An 11,478-nucleotide genomic window follows, 5' to 3' on the forward strand; every position below is an offset into this window, starting at 1 on the left:
CAAGTTGATCATAGCTTGCACACACACATACAAACACACACACACACACACACACACACACACACACACACACACACACCAAAATCCATACTCTCAAGACAATTGAGAGTGAAACAGATCAATACTGACCAGAAAGTCCATAGTGTTTGTGCTACATAAAATTGTAGAGCTCCCATGCATTCGGTAGCTAGATACTAGTACAGTCAAACCTGTCTATACCGGCCACCCAAGGGAAACGAAAAAAGTGGCCGTTATAGACAGGTGGCCGTTATAGACAGGTAATCCAACTTAATGTGCATTGCCTATACATGTACTTATATCATCGTTGGATACTTCGATAAGTATTTAATGTACATAATGTACTATGCGTAAGTATACACACGTGTATTTCATGCATTGAACAATGCCGGTGTTTATGAAATTGTTGCACAGTAGCATGTGTACAGTCGTGAAGAAAGCTTTACGCTAGTGCATTATTATGACTGAATAAGTGATGAATGCAGCGGTGGCGATCACTGAACGTTGCCCATGAATGTCTGGCATGGCCACAAATCAGAAAAACATGCTGAATTACCGGCTCTGTGGCCGCTATAGACAGGTTAAAATCTACCGCGGGAAACAAAATTTGTGGCCGCTGGCCGCGTTAGACAGGTGGCCGCTATAAACAGGGTCTTTAACAGGGCTTTTCTCTCGGGGGGATTTTTCAGTGGCCGCTGTAGACAGGTGGCCGCTATAGACAGGTGGCCGCTAAGGCAGGTTTGACTGTACTTGAAATACAAGATCATGAGCAAATTGAGTCAAAAGAGGGCTCACTGCAATTGCACAGGTACTGGTGTTTGGGCTCACCAGTTAATTTAGAATCTCTTTTATTTGGGGCTGACCAAGATCCTCTGTAACACAAATACACATGTGTTCTTCTAGGAACCTGTTGCTTGTGTTGTATGAAATAATAGTACATGTACTCTGTCATAGCAGTCACAATATCAAGTATCTTGATTATTGTAGTTATCATGGGAACAGCGTTACTGTAAGCTGAACCTTAAATGTAAGGTAGTATTACTAAAGTACATAGTACATGTCAATACTCTTTGGTTTAAAGTTGTACATATCTGTATACAAATCCTGGAAAAAAAGTTTGAGGCTATCAAGCCCTCTTCTTACCTACCAAATTGACTGGATGGGCAAATTTGAGAGTTTATTGCTAATCAAAGCATCCTACAGAAATGACAGAGACTTTGATAACCCACAAAAACATAAATGTTTCAAGCTGTGCTTGTGCAGAGAATAGAGTTAAAAGTGAAACCCAATATGGGCAAACCAATGAATTGCTTTGGATCATGCCAAGTACAGTGCTATGTTAGAAGACAATCTCTTTTATGAAAATTTCTACAAGATACACTCACTGGCTGATTAACAATGTTACTGTTACATTTGCCCTTGGCCTTAGCTAGTCTGAAGTGCTCTCATATTTGAGGCATTTGTAGTCCTGCACCAAAAATGCCAAGATGATTATGAATGCATGCACAAATTTCAAACAATTACTTTCTAGTTTCAAAAAATTATCATTTACACAATTTAAAAGAAGAGGACATTGTGTCACAGAATATGTCATAATAACATGTCTTTTTATTATTGATCACCTTTGAAGGGCATTGAAAAATATTCTTCCACACATTCTGAACATGTCAATTGCTCACACAAAATGCACATGGTGTTTTGTTGTTTTGTTTTTCAGGCAAAATCTAATGGTGTTACAGTACATGGTTTAAACAAACTGATTACCTTTGCTGAAAGAGTATCTCTCAATTTATGATAATGTCCACACATATTTCCATAAGTGCTCCACACAAAAACCATAAACAAATGGCGACCAGTCATCTTTTTTTTTTCTAATGTTCAAGTAGAAGTACATGTACTTCCATTTTCCACGTAAATTTCAATACAAAAGACATACAAACAGAACAAACATGAAATGCACAAGTATGTGTACTTCTTCTGATATGATTAATTGAAATTTGACCAATGATTTTTTTAAAGATCATTTAACCATTTAAGATTTATTTCTACACCATCACATCACATAGGTATCATCAGCAAGGTCAGTCATGGATGGTAGTCCCCACTTTCTGCTAAAAGTTTTAGCATCTAAAAAAAAAAAGTTTTGCATTTAAATGCAATTGTTAACTTTATTCTATATTGAGACATTCTTTTAGTACAGTACGTCATCATATCTACGAGTATGTGGTGCCATGGTACTGTATGTAACAAATATATTCTTTTCCATGTGCATAATTGTCCATCACCAATACACTTTCAGGCCATGCTTCTCAACCTTTTTTGACTCGAGGCCCCCTTTGGCTTTAATGGCTCATTTAGATTTCTCAGAGTAAAAAATACAATGTAGTTTGTATCCATTTTCTGGCTGACATCACAGCCAACCTGTAAGAGCTTTGCAGCTCATTGGTTGAGAAGTGCGGCTTTTAAGAATCAATAACTAGGAACCTTAGAGCTGTACATTCACTCCAGGCTCAAGTTTCCACATTAAATCTATGCTATATATGACCCATTCCAGCCATATGGCATTCTGCATGAGTTGGTTGACATGGTAGAATTCCCTTGTTTGCCTTAAAGGACAAGTTCACCTTCATTAACATAAGGATTGAGAGAATGTAGCAATATTAGTAGAACACATCATTGAAAGTTTGACGAAAATCGGACAATCCGTTCAAAAGTTATGAATTTTTGAAGTGTTTGTGCAGTAACCGCTGGATGAGAAGACTACTGCAGTGTATGAATAACTTAGATGTCACATGCGTACAACAATGTAAGGAAAATATAAAGAGAATTTCACAAAATTTCATCTTTTGAAAAAAGTACACATTCCCCCGACTCGTTACCGACAAATGTTATGGGTAATATTATTCCCCCTGCCTTTAGAAAGAGGCAAGTCAAGTGCTCTTTTATTATGCGAAAAAAGTGAAAATATGTTGAATTTTCTTTACATTTTCTTTATATTGTTGTACGCATATGACTCACAAGCTGTAGTAGTCTCCTCATCCAGCGGTTCCAACACAAAAATTTTAAAAATTCATAACTTTTGCATCGATTGTCCAATTTTCCTCAAACTTCCACTGATGTGTTCTACTAATATTGCTGCATTCTCTCAATCCTTATGTTTATGAAGGTGAACTTGTCCTTTAACATAGAACAGGGAAAGTCAAACTGCTCCACTCAAGGCCATATGACAACACAAAACTTGTTGGTGTTCATGTTTCTAAAGGGATGAGCTTTCATCTCCCAATGTCCACGAAATTCCTCCAAAGGGATGGGAAATACCCGGTGTCTCAGTCCCGTTTGATGGTCTTGTATATAGGATGTGGGTTTTCTGCTGCAGCCTTCAGGGCAGCCATGAGCTCCTTTGTCCTTTGCTTTGATTCTGCCATCTTCTCTGGATCTGCTTCTGGCAAGCGCTGTGTAACAGAGGACACCAAAAAAGATAGCATAAAAAAATAACAAAACAGTTAATTCAAGGCGATGCACACATGCAAGAATGGATGCAAGAATATACAAATGTCAATAGAACAGAGGTCAGAGGACTTTCAATCACCGAGTCTCAAACATTAAGTCCCCACAGTAAATAGTGCATGAAATGATGGTGGAAAAAACATCAAAACTTAAATGAAACTTTCATGTTACCTGTTGTACTTGCACCATCATACAAACTTAAATTTGGACAACAGATGCATAAGGGAACCCTGAAATTACATGTAGGGCCTGGTAAAAATGTGTCATTAATGTCACTACACATGTATCAGAAAGGTTTTATTAATACCTAGCACTATCTGATCCCAACTTGAACTTGTCGTAAGTTTGTAGGCCTACATGTAGACTGCTGCTTTCTGTATGTAACAGCGATAGGGCAGTGTATAGTTATGTAGACAGACCCGCCAACAATGAATTAGGTGATCCGAGTATCCTCTCGGATCACCTTCTGTATCTGTACTGAATCTTTCTTCTTTCTTTGTTTCTTTCTTTATTTCTCCTCAAAAGTTGTGCAGAGGTTAGCTCAGAAAGTGCATTGCCTCTCAATGTCAAACTTATACCATATATGTATCATGTCGCAAAGACGACAGCGCAAGTAAAATCATAGTGATCAGTCGACCGTGACGTCACTATGACGTCATTATATGAAAACACATTTTCATTCATATCTCATTAATTGAATGGACATTTTCAATGAAATTTACGTCACATATATTTCAAGTCAAGCGCATTCTACTCATATTATCAAAATTCATATTTATTATTAAAACGTGCGCGTACGCGCGCGTTGAAATATTTGTATGCTCCAATCGAGCTCAAAATCTTTTTGCACACGTTTCAGACCATTTAGAGCATTTTTTGAAAAATTGAAAAAATCGGACGGACGCGTACGCGCGCGCACATATACGCACGCACAGGTCATATGGAATAGAAATTTCCCGTTTTCTCACATTTATCAGATGCCTAAAATGTCAAGGAATATTTCTTCCAAGTTTCAAGTCAATCCGACTCAATATGACGTCATACGGGCCCGTCAAAGTTGAAATTCCGCGCGCGCGTCAATGGCGATATACAGTGCAACAATGCAAAAAAACCGCCAATTTTAAATCCGATTTTACTCGTCAGGATGGACGGTAACCCCCCATTTTCTTTACATATTTTGAAAGCTGATGAGTTGTAAATATCATTTCATGGGTTGGCGATACTGAAAAAATGATTAAAAGATATCAAATTTCTTAATAAAGTAAAAAAAGTAAATTTTCAAAATGACGTCATCAAATTTCAAGTTCACTCGAGCGTATCTCACTTATCCTTTGCCAATTTTCACACAGTTTTCAGTATGTTGTAGCTTATTAAATGTACTTTCATATTTATAATTACAAAAATTTGATTGGATGACGTCATCACCTCGTAAAAATGGATTGAAAGCATCCTTGTAAAATTTGACCAGTTTACGTGTTATCTCTATGGGAGAGCAGTTTTTCTGGAAGTGAAAATTGACATGACTATCTTTTTCGAGCACTAGCTCACTTATGCTTCGGTGAATTTCTCCCAGATTTCGATATGTTGTAGCTGAGACTTTGGGCTATCGTAAGTGTGCCCTTCATTTTTTCATACGGTGTCGGCATCACGTCCAAAAACTTGGTTGAAATTAAAGCTTATCTTCGATGTATTTTCATATTAATTTCCTTTTGCAACTTTCTTTGCAATAACTCAAGAAAAACAAGCCCTATCTACCCAATATTTCGCACATGTTTAGTTCATGTTACGTACATCATTTCATGAAATAACAATTACTTGATCGGACACAATCTTCGGTATGTAAATTAGGGTCAAAGGTCATAAATGGTTCATCCTGTATCTAAGTGAATACATGTGCTATCTCTCCCATATTTTGCACACGCAAAGATCATGTTACAAGAATCATTTCACAAAATAACCACTCTTTGCTCAGATGTCATCTTGTCTGTGCAAAGTGGGGTCAAAAGGTCATATGTACTTCTTTCTGTTTCTTCGTTATGACGTGTTATCTCTATGGGAGGGAATTTTTCTAGATGTGAAAATTGACATGATTGTCTTTATCGAGCACTAGCTCAATTACCCTTCGGTGAATTTTTCTCAGATTTTAAAATGTTGTAACTTAGTCTTTGCGCTATCGTTACGTGCCCTTTGTTTTTTCATATGATGTCGGGATCATGTTAAAATACTTGGTTGAAATTAAGCTTATCTTCGTTGTATTGAGATATTTCTATGTTTCTGCAACTTTCTTTGCAATAACTCAAGAAAAACAGCCCCTATCACCCCCATATTTTGCACATGTTTAGCTCATGTCACGTACATTATTTTATAAAATAACAACTACTTGATCGGTCAACATCTTGGGTATGTAAATTAGGGTCAAAGGTCACAAATGTTTCATCCTGTATCTTGGTGAATACATGTCTTATCTTTCCCATATTTTGCACACGCAAAGATCATGTTACAAGAATCATTTCACAAAATAACCATTTTTTGCTCAGATGCCATCTAGGTTGTGCAAAGTGGGGTCAAAGGTCATATGTACTTGTTGCTGTATCTTCGTTATAGTGTATACAGATTTGGTACCAAAGATGGCAGATATGACTACCTTTTCTAAATGAGAATCCAAACATCACACGGCCAATGTCTCTGAACACAGATGAAACCTGTCATGGTCATGCCTATTGCGATCAGGACTTGAATAATTGATTAAATAAAAAAATCGGATCACCTTAATTTGTCAGTGATGACAAATTACAATCTCTAGTTGCATTTAGATTTAAACATATGCATACATGTGCTCTTTCTCATCCCATCCTATTGAAAATGAAATTATTGATAAACGTTTGTGTACCACATCAAAATATATTTCTTGACAGGAATATTCAATTGCACATTGCATTATTTAACGTTACGTTACGTACATATCGGTATTTATAAATGAAACAATGTCTACTTTACTACTTAGTACTTACGCTCAGCAATTCATCCGGGTCGGGAGTGACAGACTTCATCAAAATATAGCCACCTAATAAACTTCCTCCCATGATCCCAACAGATAATAAATACTTCACGGCATTTGACATCGCGGCGAGTGTCTCTGTTCAATTCAAGTGCAGTGACAGTGTGATTTGAACGCCAGAGCCGGAGCTAGGCCTGTATCCTGTTGCGGCAAATACGGCGAAGCTGTCTGCTCTCGGAGACAAAACAGTGTGCCCTAGTTGGAATGGGAGTTTATTGCTGCTGGTACAGGTACATGGACAGTACATTTATATGCACTGTACTCAGTATCGCAACACTATACGAGTACGAGTATTGTAGTACAGTTGATTTGTATACTAGTACTCTCCCCCAAGGTTCTGGCATTGCTGTCACACACACTGCACTGTTCGTTCATAAATCGACACTTTCTCAGTTACGCAACTACCGAAAAGGCCGGATTGTTTGGCATGCATGTCCTCAGACTGTTCACTGATTGTGATTGACCGGGCAGCGCGAAACTCAGCGTGTAACGTGTCTCTCTTAAAAAGATATGTGTTTGACGACCAGTCTTTAAGGGAAAATAGTTATGACAAGCCACTTGTGCACGTCGCTTATTTTTTTAAAAAACGGGGGGGGGGGGGGGGGGGGGTGAGCTAGATCCACACACTGGTATAGTTCTTTGGATGTTCTTTCTTTCATTCCCATGAGTTCTATTGGGGTCCTGAAATTTGCCCTACCCCAGTACAAGATAACGTATCTGGTGTTAAAGAAGATGGATGATTATGTTATGTGAAAATGACAAATGGAAGATGTAATGATATGAATACATTTGAAATCGAAGGGTGATTTATGGTTTCCATTCCCAGTTAATTAAAATGATGATGATGATGATCATCATCATCATTATCATTATTGTTTTTTATTGTTATTATTGTTATAGTTATTCTTATTCTTATTATTCTTATTCTTATTCTTATTCTTATTCTTATAATTATTATCATTATCATTATTATTATCATTATCATTAATGATCTCTTAAAAAGAGCTCATTAGTATATAAAGACACTCATGGCGCTGTGGAAACAGAATGTTACGTTACAACATAATATAACATAAGAACAGTAAGCAATCAAACAATATTCGTATAATATACTAAACAATTGTCAATCTAAATAAAAAAAGTGGGTCTTGAGTTTTTTTTTTTTCCAAAGCATCAAAGGATATAGTGGTAGATCCGGGATTTTGATATGGGGGGGGGGGGAGGGGGAGGGGGGAGGGGGAGGGGGAGGGGGGGGGGGACAAGCAGCGAGGGAGCGGAACGACCGAGTGGGGACGTTTGTACTTTTTAAAACAAAATCAAAATTCGAATTTTTAGAGCACTCAGAGGCAAAACACTTACTAAAATCATTGGTTTTTCAGTGAATAAAAGACCCGGGATTGTTATGCAATAGCTGAGATATAATTGGAAAGGTTTTATTTTGACAGTGACACTGCATGGTATACTTTGATCTTTTTAACGGCGCTTAACTCGTTTTGAGTTCAAACTCTTCAATTTAAAGATGATATATAGGCCTATAGAGTGATATACCTGAGGCCCTTTCCACCGTAAAACTCAAGGATGAACTGTATAATATCATCAACAACAAAAGTTATTGTAGGATGTTCGTGGCTTGGCTAAAATCGTAAATTACCAGACCAAATGCCACTTTTGTGACTTTCAATTCAGTTTGATTCACATCATGTGAGCGCCTTTTTTTTTTGTAGATCAATGAATGAAATGGAGTAAGTTTAATTTGACATCAACTGAGATTGTTCGTGAAACATGCATCCTTTTCACATATAGGCCCTACTCAGTCTTTAATTCAACACTGAACTGTATCGACTTACAAATAAACACGAAAGGGGGACGGTGAATTTTATAGGTCAACTTGTTGCATTTTTTTTTCTTTCGTCCAGAACGGTGCTTTATACGTATAATAGTCAATCATGAGTCAGTCCGCCGAGTTACACTCCATACCACGCAGGGCATCTCTATAGATAGATTGCATGCCTATATACACTTAACATGCGGAAATACATTCTACCATCTATACTGTATATCACTTTTCAATCGGGTGTATAAACTTCTTTTTTTTTTTTTTTTAAAGCATAAATTACCTGAACTGTTTTCCTAAAGCAATTAGCCTCTGTACCAGTCTAAATTCGTGTATTATCATGTTTAAAATTTGAAAATATATTTTTTTATAACAAAATGTGTTAGTACCTTGATTATCCGGCCATCGATTATCCGGATTCTCTGTCATCCGGACATCGACTGGCTGAATCTTATGTTTTCAGCAACAAAGCACTCAAAACAAACACACGTTCAACCATTATCGTGCGAATACAATGACGGAACATATTCTGATAATCGCAGCTGACTGTAACTTTTAAAGTCAAGTTCAGGAGACGCAAAGGCTCAGTGCCGTAGTAAACCGTGTCAAGTGCTCATTAGTAACATGCAGCGGCAGTAACTACTAAGTATGCAGCTGTATTCGACGCAGTTGCAATATTGATCTCATTGTCGGTCAATATTAATCAAACAAACAATCGCAGGGATATCACATATCGCCTTGTTACCTTATAATATGCTAGAGCCAATGGTTTATGAGGCCAGTAAATGCTGTATTTGCATGAGCATATATCTCTCTTTTCCGGCCAAATCGACTCATCTGGACTCCCAGCGGTCCCGACGTGGCTAGATAATCGAGGTCCTAATTAAAGGACAAGTTCACCTTCATAGGACATGTGGGTTGAGTGAATGCAGCAATATTAGTAAAACACATCAGTGAGAGTTTGAGGAAAATCGGACAATCCGTTCAAAAGTTATGAATTTTTGAAGTTTCTGCTGAGTCACGGCTGGATGAGAAGACTACTATAGCTTGTGATGTCACAATGTGTACAACGATATAAAGAAAGAATAAAGAAAATTCGACCTATTTCCATTTTTCTCGCATAACAAAAGAACACTCGACTTCTCTGTGTCAGAAGGCAGGAGGAATAATATTACCCTTAACATGTCAGTAACATGTCGAAGAAATGTGAGCTTTATTCAAAAAGTAAATTTTTGTGAAATTCTCTTTTTATTTTCCTTATATTGTTGTATACATACGCATGTGACATCACACACAGTAGTAGTCTTCTCATCCAGCATATAGTGACTGCGCAGATACTTCATAAATTCATAACTGTTGAACGGATTGTCTAATTATCCTCAAACTCTCACTGATGTGTTCTACTAATATTGCTGCTTTCACTCAACCCACATGTATATGAAGGTGGACTTGCCTGGTATGCTACCGGTATACATACTCTAAGATGAAGATGATAATGAAATATATATTTTGACAGTGCATGATATCGAAGAAAATATATATGAAAGCCCGTGCATTAAAGGCAATTTGACTAAAGTAGTAAAAAAGAATACATAAATTAGAACAAAATGAATATAGGTATATGCCGATAGGGGGCACCTGTGCACCTTTGCCTTGATCCGCCACAGCTAGTTTACCTAATATCTATGTTCATCTTTCTGTGTAGGCTATTTAATATATACAGTGAGACAAGAAATCGAATTTCGGAATATAACTTCTATTCTATAAGATTATGATTCATTTTGATGCAAATGTTCAGTGAAAGGATTGAAGAATGCGCATGATCATTATCAAAAACCTTCAAATAGTTGAAGTAGGTCCAAAGACTCATAGAACACTTTCTTTGAAAATGCAAACGTATATAGCTATAATCATCCTCTTTTTATCTTTTTTTTTATTTCGTTCCTATCGCTTATCACGGATTTTAGACTATCCATCAATGTATTTTATATACTGCACTGATGGATGTGATTTACGGTCGTCTGTCACTATCACGTTACATTCAACATGTATCATAATGTCAATTATAAGGATGCTACCAAATTATCCTAGAAATTGTATTGATAAGCAATTACATTTTCTGTTGTGTCCCCATGGAATCAATTATAAATCAACTCTTGACTTGGAGCGGAAAATAGATTAATAATAGGCCTATCCCTCTGCTTTATATACTTGATACACATCTCCGTGGTTCATATGATTATTATGAGATCAGTAATCTATTGCTGAGTTGTCCAGGGGCGGATCCAGGAATTCCGTAAAGGGGAGGCGCCTTTGCAAAATGAAAGGGGGCATGCACGCACCCCCCTACCCATTTTTTCCTTTTTATTTCTTTTGTTTCAACCAAAAGTAAAGAGGGGCGCGCGCCCGGTGCGCCCCCTCGATCTGGATCTGCCACTGTTGTCAGATATCAAGGGCAGATCCAGGAATTCATTAAAGAGGGGGCACCTTTACAAAATTAAAAGGGGGCGTACGCGCCCCTCCCCCATTTTTTTATCTTTTTATTTCTTTTGTTTTAACAAAAAATTAAGAGGGGCGCACGCCCGGTGCTCTCCCCCTGGATCCGCCACTGGATATGACTGCCATTCCACCCAATCCACTTCGGACAAGATGCGTGCAAAATGAGGGCTTGATTACAACAAAGATCTGTTATCTAAAAGTAGGGAATGATCCGAGAATGTTTGAAAACAAACCTGCCAGGTGTCTTATCATTGAAAGTGCATGACCCAAAATACTAGTAACCAATTTGTATCATTAGCGTGGTCGCTGAATAAAAGCCAAAAGCTCTAGATCTATATATAAAAACTAAATTGATTTCTAAACACAAAACAAGCTTGCGAAGTTGTATTCTAATCTTCTGTCACGCATATGGCATTCCATATTCCCGGTTGACTTCTGAACAATTATTTTTTAGCGCTAATTTTGGACAAATGGATCACCGGGATATAGCTGCAGGCGTGTAGGTGACCGTTTAATTCAAGGGAATGATCGCAAAAACTGAGTTTCATTTTATTTGAGTTAA

The sequence above is a fragment of the Diadema antillarum genome, unplaced genomic scaffold, assembly GCF_040938485.1.
Source record: "Diadema antillarum isolate AM-2024a unplaced genomic scaffold, OU_Dant_1.0 scf00000046, whole genome shotgun sequence".
In the NCBI taxonomy this organism is placed as follows: domain Eukaryota; kingdom Metazoa; phylum Echinodermata; class Echinoidea; order Diadematoida; family Diadematidae; genus Diadema; species Diadema antillarum.